This window comes from Schistocerca piceifrons, chromosome 1, assembly GCF_021461385.2.
Source record: "Schistocerca piceifrons isolate TAMUIC-IGC-003096 chromosome 1, iqSchPice1.1, whole genome shotgun sequence".
Taxonomy (NCBI): Eukaryota; Metazoa; Arthropoda; class Insecta; order Orthoptera; family Acrididae; genus Schistocerca; species Schistocerca piceifrons.
The window spans coordinates 192,740,565-192,753,959 of NC_060138.1; positions in this window are offsets into that span (position 1 = coordinate 192,740,565).

A 13,395-nucleotide genomic window follows, 5' to 3' on the forward strand; every position below is an offset into this window, starting at 1 on the left:
TGCCATAAAAGCACCCTCTACCTCACATCGTAAGGTGTCTCCCGTGGTATAGATGTAGCTGTAGAACTAGATACATGATGAATGAAGATGGCAGAAGTTACTGTGAGCAAGATAAAACAAAATATAATTGTGTCGTATGGTTGTATGAGTAAATAGTTCAGTAAAAATATGGAATTGGCTCTCTTCTGGAAGACGAAGAAGACAAAAGAAAACAAGGCGCTCTGAAATCCATGGACATGCTGAGGACGGCGATGTGTATTCTAGACTCTTCTGCGGTACTGAATACGACGAACAGCAATTTCTGTAAAATATCTCTAAGAAGAAAATTATCTCGGCACCAGGGCTTCTGAACTTAAATCACGTTGACGTTGTGGGATCCCATACGTGGGTCACTGTTTCGCTTGTCTGCTCTTCATCACTGATATATTATTAATAAAGGAGAGACGATGACACAAATTACAGATTCCTGAACGTGTGGCGTTACTGTGGATTTGATGCTGTTCTTCGCTACAGTGTTCTGTTAAACGAGAACAGGAAACGCTATCGGTAAAGGGACTCTGAACTTGATAGGTAGCTTGATGTTTTCCGTAATCAGACGTTCATCAGAAGCACCCATTCAAGTCACAGTCAAATTTACATCAGGAATGATTTTTATCTCATTCTCCCAGTTCATTCTATCTCAAAATTTTTCATGGTATCTGAATAGGCCCTTCTCGCTACTGTTTGGTTTGAAGCTTCTGGCCTACTGGAGGGATGGGTATGGGTAGATATACTAACCGGGAACTATGAAACGATCTAGATACCAATGGGAACGGTGATTCACAATTTTGTTCCGAACTATAACGTCTGATGCCAAGAACGTCAGACATGGTCGCAGATTCTGTATACCTAGCTCCTGTTGAAAGTGGAAGGTGCACCATCAGATACACAATATGTGAATCATTACGGAGGATGGGAGAGAAGAATGGTAAACTGCTACTCATCACATATCTGCAGACCAATGTTGGCTTAAGATATTTTCCACTTTGACATTTTTATTGCAGATACACGTATCCTACATCCGAAGTGCAATCGTATGTGACAGTTGCATCAGCCATACGAAAGGAAACCACGTGTTGCATGATGTGCCGATATCTTGACGTTACATGCGATTATGAATTATTCATCAAACAGTACGCATTTGAAAAAGAGCTGCTTCTCTCCAACCACAATCATATCAACAATTCATAATGTAATGAGATCTTGTCAGTAGATTCTTAACTAAATATTTTGCTTCATTAATATTGGACGTGTTGTAAGCTGGTGCAATATCAGGTTGTACTTTTCGTAGGAAAAAATGTTGGCGGAGGTTGGGGACGTGGAGGGAAATTGAAGGTGGGAAAGAAGAGTGAGAAGTTATGTACAAGGTGATGAGGCGTCAGGAGGAGCCAGATTTCATCTTTTCTATGCGGGTAGAACACGTAATGTTTAATTCAGGTCCTTTAGTGCCACGAAACCAGCAAGAAATCGCTCCTCCACAAATTGTGCACTGTCAGTAGGGGACCGATCAGAAACATGTTTGGATTTGCGCCTGAAAGTGTTAATGTCTCTCCTCTCGTAAACGTTACCGCCCTTCAGTGACTGATAACAGGTTTCTTACGTTAAACGCTCTTCCACGGAGTAATTGTGTAGTCTTTTGGGGTGGGGCAGTCTGCCCGTCAATGGATACTGTACCTCGTTCCATAAGGGTTTCGTTGGGCTGAGATCAGTGCTGTCGGTCGAAGATTCGAATTCATATACTGCCATTTTACTAAAAACCTCGGATAGCGTCGTTGCCTTATGAATGAGAGAATAGTCTTACTACAAATAAGTAACACATATTTGAATATTCTCAGGAAATCCTACAGCAGAATTGATTGTGAAGAATTCTGAGCTCATTCAATTACAGGCGGTAGAGTGATACATTCGCGTACGCGCATCAGCCGCGGTAGTACATGGCAAATTATTTTTTGTACACTCAACCGTGTTTGAATTTCTTACCTCGGAAGAAGTTATGAATTGTTTCGTGTGAAGTAACACAATAACTAAATTTGGTGGGGCAAATATTTATGTAATGTATCTACACGGTAACTGTGATTGTCAAATGGTTCAAATGGCTCTAAGTACTATGGGAATTAACATCTGAGGTCATCAATCCCCTAGACCTAGAACTATTTAAACCTAACTAACCTAAAGACATCACACACATCCACGCCCGAGGCAGGATTCGAACCTGCGACCGTATCAGCAGCGCGGTTCCGGACTGAAGCACCTAGAACCGCACGGCTACAGCGGCCGGCAACTGTGATTGTCAAATGTATGTTTACGACTCATAATTTTGCTCTCGTAAGTTGACTAGACAGTATATAATTGTATGGTTTTGCTTACTGAAGGGCTATCGCTAATTTAGTGCCAAAGAATAACGTGAATCAGAACACAGTTTGTAGCTATACTCATACCAACAAAAGTTCCCAATCCGCGATATTTCACGAAGGTGTGTTGGCATGGTGACTGTTTGTGTACAGATCGGAAAGTCGCCGCTGATGATGTTTGTAAACATACACGCAGTCACCTTCGTGTAGAACACTGCGCTTGAAAGGATTGTGCCATTTCACTTGAACGCAAGTTACCAACAGGGATGCATTACAGACATCTCTGGAACAGTCGAGCGAGCATCCATCATGCCAAGGAGGACAACAGCTAGAAATGATTGGGCCTACGTCCTCACATTACCTGCAGACTGCTTGTTGACCAACGAAGTTGCTCGACAGAGGTCTCAAATTGATGTGTTGAGGACAGGGAATCGGTTCCAGTGGATAGGTAGCGTTCTTACAGGGATGCATTACAGACATCTTTGGAACAGTCGAGCGAGCATCCATCATGCCAAGGAGGACAACAGCTAGAAATGATTGGGTCTACGTCCTCACATTACCTGCAGACTGCTTGTTGACCAACGAAGTTGCTCGACACAGGTCTCAAATTGATGTGTTGAGGACAGGGAATCGGTTCCAGTGGATAGGTAGCGTTCTTACACTGAAGCAAAAGTCGAGCGAGCATCCATCATGCCAAGGAGGACAACAGCTAGAAATGATTGGGTCTACGTCCTCACATTACCTGCAGACTGCTTGTTGACCAACGAAGTTGCTCGACACAGGTCTCAAATTGATGTGTTGAGGACAGGGAATCGGTTCCAGTGGATAGGTAGCGTTCTTACAGGGATGCATTACAGACATCTCTGGAACAGTCGAGCGAGCATCCATCATGCCAAGGAGGACAACAGCTAGAAATGATTGGGTCTACGTCCTCACATTACCTGCAGACCGCTTGTTGACCAACGAAGTTGCTCGACACAGGTCTCAAATTGATGTGTTGAGGACAGGGAATCGGTTCCAGTGGATAGGTAGCGTTCTTACACTGATGCAACAGAAGTCATGGGATAGCGATATGCACACATACAGATGGCGCTAGTATCGTGCACACAAGATATAAAAAAGTAGTGCATTGCTGGAATTGTCATTTGCACTCAAGTGATTCATGTAAATTTCCACGTGATTATGGCCACACGACGGGTATTAAGAGACTTTGAAGGCGGAATAGTAGTTACAGCTAGACGGATGGGACATTCCAGTTCGAAAATCGTTTGGGAATTCAATATTCCGAGATCAACAGTGTCAAGAGTGTGCCGAGAACACCAAATCCAGGCATCACCTGTCACTGTGGACAACGCAGTGGTCGATGGCTTTCACGTAACGACGGACAGTAGCGTCGTTTATGTAGAGCTGTCAGTGTTACCAGACAAGCAGCACTTCGCGAAATAATCGTAGAAATCAATGTGGGACGTACAACGATCATATCCCTTAGGGCAGTGCGGTGAAATGTGGCGTTAATGGACTGTGGCAGCAGACCACCGACGAGAGTGCTTTTCCTAACAGCACATCACCTGCAGCGCCTCTCCTGGGCTCGTGACCATATCGGATGGACACTAGACGTCTGGAAAACCGTGATCTGGTCAGATGAGTCCCGATTTCAGTTGGTAAGAGCTGATGATAGACATCGAGCATGGCTGAGACCTAATGAAACCACGGACCCAAGTAGTCAACAAGGCAACGTGCGAACTGGTGGAGCCGGCCGGGGTGGCCGTGCGGTTCTAGGCACTACAGTCTGGAACCGCGTGACCCCTACGGTCGCAGGTTCGAATCCTGCCTCGGGCATGGACGCGTGTGATGTCCTTAGGTTAGGTTTAAGTAGTTCTAAGTTCTAGGGGACTGATGCCCACAGATGTAAAGTCCCATAGTGCTCAGAGCCGTTGAACTGGTGGTGGCTCCATAATGATGTGGGCTGTCTTTACATGGAATGGTCTGGGTCCTGGTTAAGTTTGGCTAGTTTGAGACTTTTTGCAGCCGTTCGTGGACTTTATGTTCCCAAACAATGATGGAATCTTACGGATGACAATGCACTATATCACTGGGCCACACTTATTTTCAGGATTGGTTTGTAGAACATTCTGGACAGTTCGAGCGAATGATTTGTCCACTAAGATCGCCCGACATGAAGCCCATCGAATTTATGGAATACAATGGAAAAGTCAATCTGTGCACAACATCCGGCACTGGCAACACTTTCGCCGTTATGGACGGCTAGAAAGGCATCATGGATCAGTATTTCTACAGCGGACTTCCAACGACCTATTGAGTCCATGCCACGTCAAGTTGCAGTATTATACCAGGCAAAAAGAGGTCCGACACGATATTAGGAGGTGGCTCTGAGCACTATGGGACTTAAATTCTGAGGTCATCAGTCCCCTAGAACTTAGAACTGCTTAAACATATCTAACCTAAGGACATCAAACACATCCATGCCTGAGGCAGGATTCGAACCTGCGACCGTAACGGTCGCGCGGTTCCAGACTGTAGCGCCTAGAACCGCTCGGCCACTCCGGCCGGCTATTAGGAAGTACCCCATGACTTTTGTCACCTCAGTGCAAACGGCACATGCCGTTCACGTTCGACAGGTGCACAGGACGATCAATATTTAATACTTATAAGTCGCAGGAATCGTGGGTTGAGTGCTCCAGAATAGAATACGGCTTTAGAAGAGATTGCAGGACGTGATGTATCGTATCAAACCGACAGGAAACGATTTCATTCTACATAACCAGCCGGCCGCTGTGACCGAGCGGTTCTAGGCGCTTCAGTCCGGAACCGCGCTGCTGCTGCGGTCGCAGGTTCGAATCCTGCCTTGGGCATGGATGTATGTGATGTCCTTAGGTTAGTTAGGTTTAAGTAGTTCTAAATCTAGGGGACTGAAGACCTCAGATGTTGAGTTCCATAGTTCTTAGAGCCATTTGAACCATTTTAACTAGATGACCATAGGGAGCAACTTTGATAACTACAACCCCATGAGATCCGTTACAGATGGCCAATAAATCCTTAGGAATATGTGCCCCAGGATTGGCGTAAGACGTTATTTACAGACGAAACGCGATGTTTTTTTACTCTGATAATATCAAACAACGTGTTTCGAGACAAACGGGTAGTATAGAACGCCTCCAACACTATGTTCCACATATGCAACAAGATAGTGTTGGAGTGACGCTATGGATTGCTACTGCATGCGATCGCCGTACATCTCTCGCAGTTGTTGATGGCAGACACACTGCTCTACGATACAGGGACGAGTTCCGCAAGCAGTAGCGAGACGTTCTCCCCACAATTTTGGTGCTAATTTCCTCTTGATGTATCATGACTTTCGTACTCATAGGGATGTTCTAGTAGCAACGTTGCTTCAGCAAGTTAGGGTCACCAAATAGAGTGGCCTGCCTGTCTCCCGGACATGAACAGAATCGAAGATATGTTGGGTCGATTGGAAAGAGCACGACTTAATGCAGAAGCGCCATTGAATTGTGAGCCAGTTAGGATCAGGCCTGGCTTTATGGTCGGAACGGTGATATGCCAGGACGAATTCGAGCCTGCACCCAAGTTAAGGAGAGCTGTGACCTCCCGCTCCCTCCTCCCCCACTCACCCCCCCCCCCCCCCCCCTTAATTGAGTAATGACAATTTTGTCTTTTCTTCATTTAGTGATTCGTCTTTTTTTGATTTGATAACCTGGAGACAATGAAAATGAATATATACGCGTGTCTCAGTTCCAGTTTCTGTGTTCTATGCCATGGATTTCGAAGTATAGAGGTAATGTAAAAAATTTGTATAAGCATGAATATACAGTGTATAAACTTCGCTGCAAATCAAAATTTCAGGATTCAGTCCGCATTGATTCTAAGAAACAAGCTGCCCTATAGTTTCTTAGAGCAAAGGGTTTGAGATGGATGGTCGTATCGTATTAGCTAAGCACTCACTGGCTATTTCGTTATACTGATACTTGTATGCAAATAATCAAGTTTTCTGAAGTGACGAGGTGCAATGCATAGTTGTCTGCATAGTCTTCCAAGCGAGCACGCTTCGGCAGTATTTTTATTTTTGTATCTTCGGTGAAAGGTCTTTTTGCTGAATGACAAGCAGATTTATTTCGTCATTTTTGTAGGAGTTCTCTTTCATCACAACGTAATTCCCACTACGTGTTTCTTCTCATCCTGCAATCATCTGAAAAGTTACATCATCCGCTGACACTTGAATCATCGGTTACGCAAAAGAAGATTCATATGCGAGAGGATCCACAGTCTTCTGCTCAGAGAGATACCTACTTTTATGATTTAACATTTCCGTTACTTTCGTTATCCATTTCACGGGAATGTCTACCTTTGGCTTTTCCTCGTGTTTGAACCCATTTAACTCAAACGCTTTTTTTAGGTTCATTATGACTTCCAACTGTACATACTGGTGCAGAGGAATATTCATTAACAGCAATATAGGCTCCGGAGCGGAAGTAACTCGTAGTTGTCAAGGTGTAATCATAATTTAGCGGTGATGCCATGTATAAACAGCACTATTATTGAACACAAATGTGCTATGTAAATTTCTCCTAAAACAAGTACTATAAAAGTACGGCAATATAAGCTAAATTCTATTAATCGAAAATCAGTAACAATAATTTTGAAAAAGAATTAGAAATAAATGCTGAGTTACAGAAACAGCATTAACAATAGTTCAGCAACAGTATAACTACACAACTATTCACGTATGTTACAGGTCTCACAATTCATAAGGAGTTCAAACGCAATAACGTTTGAAACTCTAAATCAGTTAACAAGTTAACACGATATCCATAACCCCATGAATTAAATAATATTACAATTACACAGAATAAATAAATCATAATGAACCAGATACACGGCGATGCTGGGCTGAGTCAAAGTATTGCACTAACTTAGAACCTTACTTCCATACGCACACTGTATTTGACAACATGAATAGGATCATACTGTACAAGTATGACAGGACCTTAACATAGCTAGACCTGAACTCTGAGAGCTATCGCAATACCAAACTGAAAACTTGAGAATTTAAGAATTTTTTTTTCAGTTCTAACACGATTCAGCCCTAAGCTAAACAATGAGACAGAACGAGGTACGCAAGGTCACTGTGCTAACTATATTGCGTCTGCAGGCACCTGTATTAAACAGTAAGCAATCAACCGCACAAGCGCACGACTAAACCAGTTCACCGTGGTAAACCACGAAATCCATAGCAAATATCGAAGATGAGTATCAGTATTCTTGAGAAAACTGATGAACTTTGCACTAATGGTAGCCACGTCCGTGCAGGCCGAACGAATTCTTCCCAGGAGACAGTAAAGCACTGTCTGGCCCACTCTTGCTGTGTTTGTCACCGCGCTGTCGGTGTCGGACAGTCGTCAGTTGCCTTTCAGAGACGTTAGTTTCCAAGGGAAGGCAGAAAGGTGGAAGGAGTAAGGGTTTATACAAGGGCGATGTACTTGAGGACAATATTATGGAAATGGAAGAGGATGTAGATGAAGATGAAATGGGAGATAAGATACTGCGTGAAGAGTTTGACAGAGCACTGAAAGACCCGAGTCGAAACTAGGCCCCGGGAGTAGACAACATTCCATTAGAACTACTGATGGCCTTGGGAGAGCCAGTCATGACAAAACTCTACCATCTGGTGAGCAAGATGTATGAGACAGGCGAAATACCCACAGAATTCAAGAAGAATATAATAATTCCAATCCCAAAGAAAGCAGGTGTTGACAGATGTGAAAATTACCGAACTATCAGTTTAATAAGTCACAGCTGTAAAATACTAACGCGAATTCTTTACAGACGAATGGAAAAACTGGTAGAAGCGGACCTCGGGGAAGATCAGTTTGTATTCCGTAGAAATGTTGGAACACGTGAGACAATACTAACCTTACGACTTATCTTAGAAGAAAGATTAAGAAAAGGCAATCCTACGTTTCTAGCATTTGTAGACTTAGAGAAAGCTTTTGACAACGTTAACTGGAATACTCTCTTCCAAATTCTGAAGGTGGCAGGAGTGAAATACAGGGAGCGAAAGGCTATTTACAATTTGTACAGAAACCAGATGGCAGTTATAACAGTCGAGGGGCATAAAAGGGAAGCAGTGGTTGGGAAAGGAGTGAGACAGGGTTGTAGCCTCTCCCCGATGTTATTCAATCTGTATATTGAGCAAGCAGTAAAGGAAACAAAAGAAAAATTCGGAGTAGATATTAAAATTCATGGAGAAGAAGTAAAAACTTTGAGATTTCTCCGATGACATTGTAATTCTGTCAGAGACAGCAAAGGACTTGGAAGAGGAGTTGAACGGAATGGACAGTGTCTTGAGAGGAGTATATAAGATGAACATCAACAAAAGCAAAACGAGGATGATGGACTGTAGTCAAATTAAATCGGGTGATGCTGAGGGGATTAGATTAGGAAATGAGACACTTAAAGTAGTAAAGGAGTTTTGCTATTTAGGGATGATGGTCGAAGTAGAGAGGATATAAAACGTAGACTGGCAGTGGCAAGGAAATCGTTTCTGAAGAAGAGAAATTTGTTAACATCGAGTATAGATTTAAGTGCCAGGAAGTCGTTTCTGAAAGTATTTGTATGGAGTGTAGCCATGTATGGAAGTGAAACATGGACGATAACCAGTTTGGACAAGAAGAGAATAGAAGCTTTCGAAATGTGGTGCTACAGAAGAATGCTGATGATAAGGTGGGTAGATCACGTAACTAATGAGGAGGTATTGAATAGAATTGGGGAGAAGAGAAGTTTGTGGCACAACTTGACTAGAAGAAGGGATCGGTTGGTAGGACATGTTTTGAGGCATCAAGGGATCACAAATTTAGCATTGGAGGGCAGCGTGGACGGTAAAAATCGTAGAGGGAGACCAAGAGATCAATACACTAAGCAGATTCAGAAGGATGTAGGTTGCAGTAGGTACTGGGAGATGAAGAAGCTTGCACAGGATAGAGTAGCATGGAGAGCTGCATCAAAGCAGTGTCAGGACTGAAGACCACAACAACAACAGTTTCCAATCTGGGCTGCACAGACTAACTTCCAGTTGCTGTGGGCGGTCGCTCTGTCCTCCTGGTACACGGGCCGTTTCCATAAGCTGCCAGCGTTAACCATCAGTCGTTTCCACAAGCGCACATTCCAAGATACTGTGGTTCGGCTGCTCGCCGACGTCCAGCCGGTCAGCAAGACACCTGCCGACCCACACTCCTTGCATCTGTTGTCGTCCGCCAGCTGCTACTCGGCTCCCTATGCACGTGCTCCAAGACTGGCTAGTTACACTGCCCGCCGAGATCTCAGGAAGCAACCACCCCATCACAGATACGCGACGCCGCACGTTGTGTGCTGACGGCCCTCTGCTGCTCACGGCCGCGGTTCCGTGTAAGTCGTGCTGGCTAAGTGGTCGCTGTCGACGCCCAAAAACGTCTCATTTCAGTCAAACCCACACGTATTCGATTGGGTTCGTGTCCGGGGAACAGATGAGCATAGCGTGCTGAAGGAACGCTTTCACGAGAACAGCACAATGAGAATGCGTGTTACCATACAGGAAAATTAAATTATCTGCCAAATGTTGGCTATACGGTCGCACCACTTTTTGCAGAATCTCGTCCCTGTAGCGAGTAGCAGAGAAAGTATCCTCGGTAATCACGAGAGGTGTACAGTGGGCCCATATAATGCCAACCCAGAACCTTATTCCACAACCACAAATTTTTCATCGAATTTGACTTCACTAAATGCACACATGATTACCACATCTCGCATGTAATTCGATAGCTCGTTCGAGGACAAAGTAAACACAGGAAATCGCTATGGCCAAACTTATGGGGTCTAATTTTCACTCAGTTTATGTGGTCAAGAAATATAATTAATAACAGGAGTTAGTTGATGTATAATATACAGACAATACTACAGAGCAACCCAACACGTTCGATGCCGTATCCTACACTTATCGCCATGGAGCCCTCGATTTCTCACAACTAGCAAAATAAAGAGAACTTCGAAACTGACTTAAGTAATTACAAATTCCTGAACCATATGACAAACGGCATCCAAAATGGTTCAAATGGCTCTGAGCACTATGGGACTTAACAGCTATGGTCAGCAGTCCCCTAGAACTTAAAACTACTTAAACCTAACTAACCTAAGGACATCACACAACACCCAGTCATCACGAGGGACGGCATCCATATTTCGTACAAGCCGCAATGATAATCGACCATTAATCATTGCGTTATGAGATAAATATCTTGGGACACTGTGATGGTGTTATCCTAGCGCATCACATTCCTCCACGGCAGACCGTCAATGCATAGTATTACTGTTCGTTTTTGGAGCATAATCTGCTACCAGCTTTGCGAAAGAAGCGGCGCAACCCACCCATCATTTTGCACGACAACGCGCGGGCGTATACAGCGCGAGCTCTGGCTGCTCTGTTCGGTCGATGGGACTGGGAAGTTCTGTACCAACCACCATACTTCGTGGCATTCGCTTCAGAACTGTTCCAGCGATTCGACAGGCAGGAGACCCCTCCATTTGCACCATCAACAGAACAGGCTCTGCTAACGGTATACTACACCTTCCACATCACTGGCAACTGGTTCTAGACAACGCTGGTGACTACTCTGAAGGACAGTAACAGGTGAAAACATGTAACTCTTTTGTATCAGACGTGAAGAAATAGTTGCCACTACTTAAGTTCCAACCCTCGTAGAACGTTTGACCTTGTTGACGGAGCCACAACCTCACCTTAGCTTGCGCCGCTTCCCACTATCAATGTGAAGTCCTCGAGAGTGTTCTTTAAATTTTGGAAGAGATAAAAATCGGATGGAGTCAAGCTGGGACTGTATCGAGGATGATGCAGATGACAAAGCGACTGATTGTGGTCTGACACTGTAACGCCGGAGGAAAGGGTGCTCCTTGTGTCGACGAATTCGAAACTCGCTTACAACATACTGTTTCTTGCGCACTGACATTCTTATGTTACACACCGCCATGTTACACGCTACAATTATTAGCTGCGGAGGGCTGCATGTATGTAAACATGGGGAGTAAAGATGTAGAATGTTAATAACGTGTGTCTTACGTGAAAGGCTTTAAGAGTTTCCGCATAAAAATTTGTATGCGTTACTTTCCAGCATGACCTCGCAGCCTTTTACTGAGCCAGGAATATATAATTAAACTGTGCTACTAAGTCAGCCCGACATTGCAGAAATGTTTCATCTAAACGAGCGCCGAAGAAACTGATGCGCAACGAACCATAGATGACAGGGGTGAACGACGGTTCCACAGGTGGGTACGAGCGAATGGACATTCAGCTGTGGATCAACTGACCCCCTTACGAACCAAGAGTCTAACAATAGTACTGGTTGAAAAGAGTCTTGGTTGCAATTTTAGTTTTTTATTTTCCAACTACGCGTTTCACCTTATTTAGGCATCTTCAGGTTGATGTTAATTTGGTATTTCTTAGAACGATGCTTTAGACAGTGGAGGCAACAGGCATCGTCGAATACATCAGGCCAACATCGCCTTCGTTAACTTATTCTATTACTCGCTCCTCTGAACGGGAACGCGTTTGGTATGTCTAGGAGTCACTCACGTCCATCTTGAAAGTTTTTACTGAGTTTAACGAAGACGATGTTGGCCTGATGTATTCGAAGATGCCCTTTGGCTACACTGTCTAACGGATCAATCTAAGAAATACCAAATTAAGATAAACCTGAAGATGCTTAAGTAAGGTGAAACGCGTAACTGAAAACTAAAAAACTAAAATTGCAACCAAGATTGTTTTCAACAAATACTGTTAAGCGCTGGTTTGCTGTTTGCCACAGATGGACTGGAAGAATTTCTAACAGTGTCTCCTCAACGACAATGCAGTGACCATTGCTGCGTATGGACCTCCGCAGCTGGTGTCTTCCACTCGACATATGATTGTATGCAGTACATTTGATTGCTGTGCTGCATGGGCTGTTACTACTGTGTGGTACGGATTATGAATAATAGCGTATACATATGTTCATCTACTATGCTATATTAGAGTCAAACAGTGAAAACTATTAACAATAGCATGACATGGGCAGAAGCATATTTTCCCTAATGTTACATATATTTTTAAAGGTATACAATATGTCTTTTTGAGCCACTTACATAGTTAACATGATACTTGTCAATTGTTAACGTATGGGTCTAAGGCGCTGCAGTCATGGACTGTGCGGCTGGTCCCGGCGGATGTTCGAGTCCTCTCTCAGGCATGGGTGTGTGTGTTTGTCCTTAGGATAATTTAGATTAAGTAGTGTGTAAGCTTAGGGACTGATGACCTTAGCAGTTAAGTCCCATAAAATTTCACACACATTTGGACATCTGAACATTTGTTAACATATGTTCTATATTTTTTATAATAGTACGTTTTTTCTACTCATTGTACAGGGGCCTGAAGATGGCATCAATGCAATGTCGAAACTGGTAGCACATAAGAACTACATAAAATACATTTCTACAATACGAGGGGGGACCCAGAAGAAACCGGATTCTTGTCATAAAAATTTATTGCTGAACCTTTTTACAAAATTTCGTCAGTCACCTCATAATACTCTCCATTACATGCAATGCATTTGTCAAGTCTCTTTTCTCACTGTTGGAAGCATGTTTGGAACTCTTCAAGTTTGATATTGTCCAGCGCTCTTTGCGAAGCTGTTTTTACCTCCTCCACATCTTCATAACGCTCCCCTTTTAGCGTTTTTTTCATTCGTGGAAATAGGAAAAAGTCGCACTGGGCTAGGTCCGGCGAATTCGGAGCATGGGGAACGACAGACCACCTCTGAGATGCCAAATAGTGGGTCACTCGTAAGGCCGTGTGTGCTGGAGCGTTGTCGTGATGAAGAAACCAGTCACCTGATCACCCAAAGTTCAGGGCGTTTTCTTCCTCACATACTCTCGCAGACGCCTTAAA